Below are 2,500 nucleotides of genomic sequence, written 5' to 3' on the forward strand. Positions count from 1 at the left end.
CTACCGCTGAAACTGCTGAAAATAAATTCAAAGAAGAGAAGGTTGCTTTTGAGGCTAGATTGGTGGTGCTTGTTGCGGAGAAGAAGCAATTAGAAACTGAGAAAGAAGATCACGGCCTTGAGATGTTTGCCGCCGGCTTTGAGAGAGCAGCATAGCAAGCCAGGCTCTTGGCCTCTGAGGTGGATTTGTCTCTGATGGACCCTTGCAAGGTTGTTGTGGGTGGTCAGCTAGTAGAGGATGAGGATGATGATGAAGAGGAGCAGGGTGAAAACCCGAATGTCTAGTTGTTTTCTGTAATAGACTTAGTATTTTCTGTCTTCATGGTTATGTATGTTGGGGTTTCCGGCTTATAGCCGATTGTTGGCTTCTTAGCCAAAAACATCTGACTTAGAATTTTGATAACATGTTTAAAGTACATATTTGGTTGGTTATTTGATTTTCTCGTATGAAAATCTTTTTGAATGTTCATACTATTAGTTAGTATTATTTGTTGATAGTATTCGGTCGAGTAGGATAAAGAATTTAATTATTTGTTGCATTGTGGAATGGTAATTGGTAGAGTGCGGGGTGGTGTGCCTCATTAAAATCTCTCTAGTAAAACCCGCCTTAGGAAAAAAATATGGTAGTAGGAAAAAGAATACATCACCGTGCCCGACTTATAGACTAATTGTAGTACATTCTTAAAGAAGAAATGTTCCAATTATTTGGTAGTATTGAGCCATCAAGTGTTTGTAATTTGCAAGGTTCTGAAAACCAAACCGATCATCGAACCGTTCTAGCTACTGGTTCACTGATTCATAGGTTCAACCGATTCGACCGTGGTTGAACCGGAAAAACCGTTTTCTAATAAAATAATAAATAAAATATAAATAAACACATTAAAACATAATTATAGTCTAATATGAACCTTAAAGTTATAATTACATGTCCCTAAAGGCCATTGGGAGCACCATATATTCCCAACCTAAATTCTCAACCGTTACCTCACTTATTCTAATTACTACCTGCATAGGTCTAAAGTTTTAATATGATTCATTGCTGCATCAAAATATCCCAAACAATTTAACTAAATCATCTATTGTCTGGTTACTGTAATCCAGTACGTGTTCCAGCAAGTCTTTATATGTTAAAAAATATTCTACCAATTTGTCCGGCTGAGCAGTCTTTATATGTTTAAGTCTCCTATTCTTATTGCCCGGCTGAGCAGCCTTTGAAATTTGAACATACCTACAACAATCATGAAATATAGAAATCTTAACAAAACCCTGAACATTCACTTCCATTGCAGCAAAATCTTAATTATTTTTTCCACAAAGATTGTTTTTTTCTTCATTATACCAAACATTTTTTCAGAGGATTAGTCAAGCAGCTAATTCTAGGTATCCCTTCACTAGTTCCAGTCCCCATGAATATAATCTCTGCCTGATCACTAGGTAATTCAACCCCAATATCTCCATTTGCAGAAGCTGCAGTAGCAAATAGAATAAAGGCAAAAAATCAACACAAATTTCACCTAATCCCATATCAAATTAAGAATCTGAATAATCCAAAAGCATAGTTCTAACTTCAATTAAATAATATCAGAGTACAATCATGCAATCAAATTATGATAATAAATAAATAAGTGAAACAAAATTGGAGAGTAGTTAGTTAGATAGTTACTGGATTGGAGGCGAGAGTGAATGGGAAAGAGAAGAGAAACGGAAGAGGGAGAGCGCCAACAGGAAGAAAAGGAAGAGCGAAATCAGTTCAATAAACAAACAACATCCAAAGTTCACAGTTTGGGTGTTCATCATGCTGAATCACAGATTAGTTTCAGTTCAAAGTAAAATCATCCAGTTTGAGTAATCACACTACATAGTTCAAAGAAAAATAAAACAGGGAGAGTGGGAGACACTGAGACAGCGAAGGCACCTTCAAGGAAGAACATGCAACAGGGAGAGTGAGAGCGAGGCGGTGGGAGACAGCGAAGGCACCTTCTCAGTTCTCGACGACTGCTGCGATGGCTCGACGGCAGTGGCTCGACCCGTGAGAGTGAGGCGTTCTCACTTCTCAGTTCTCGACGGCTCTGCGGTGGCTCGACGGCGAGCCCTCGACCCGTGTGACGGTGTGAGTGTGACAGTGACTCAGTGAGGCGTTGGAAGCAGCTTCAGCGAAGCCTGCTCGAAGAATGAGAACCACTGAAGCAAAGAAGGGAAGGCGTTTTGGTGATTTAGGGATCTCAGCATCTGGAGTTTTGGTGATTTAGAGATTCAGAACGAAAAAATGGCAGCGTTTTGTTGCCATCCAAAAAATCGGCCAGGTCACAGTTCGGTTCGACCGACCGGTTACTGGCCGGTTCACCGGTTCAATTCCAGTTTTTGAATTTCACGGTTTTGATGAATGTCCGAAACATTTTTCAGTCCGGTTCATGGTTCGACCGGTCTGACCGGCCGGTTCGAACTAGTTTTCAGAACATTGGTAATTTGTATGCTCCTTTGCCGATGAGTTTGCAAATCCG

Source organism: Arachis ipaensis, chromosome B9 (genome assembly GCF_059453495.1).
Source record: "Arachis ipaensis isolate K30076 ecotype BB chromosome B9, ASM5945349v1, whole genome shotgun sequence".
Classification (NCBI taxonomy): Eukaryota; Viridiplantae; Streptophyta; class Magnoliopsida; order Fabales; family Fabaceae; genus Arachis; species Arachis ipaensis.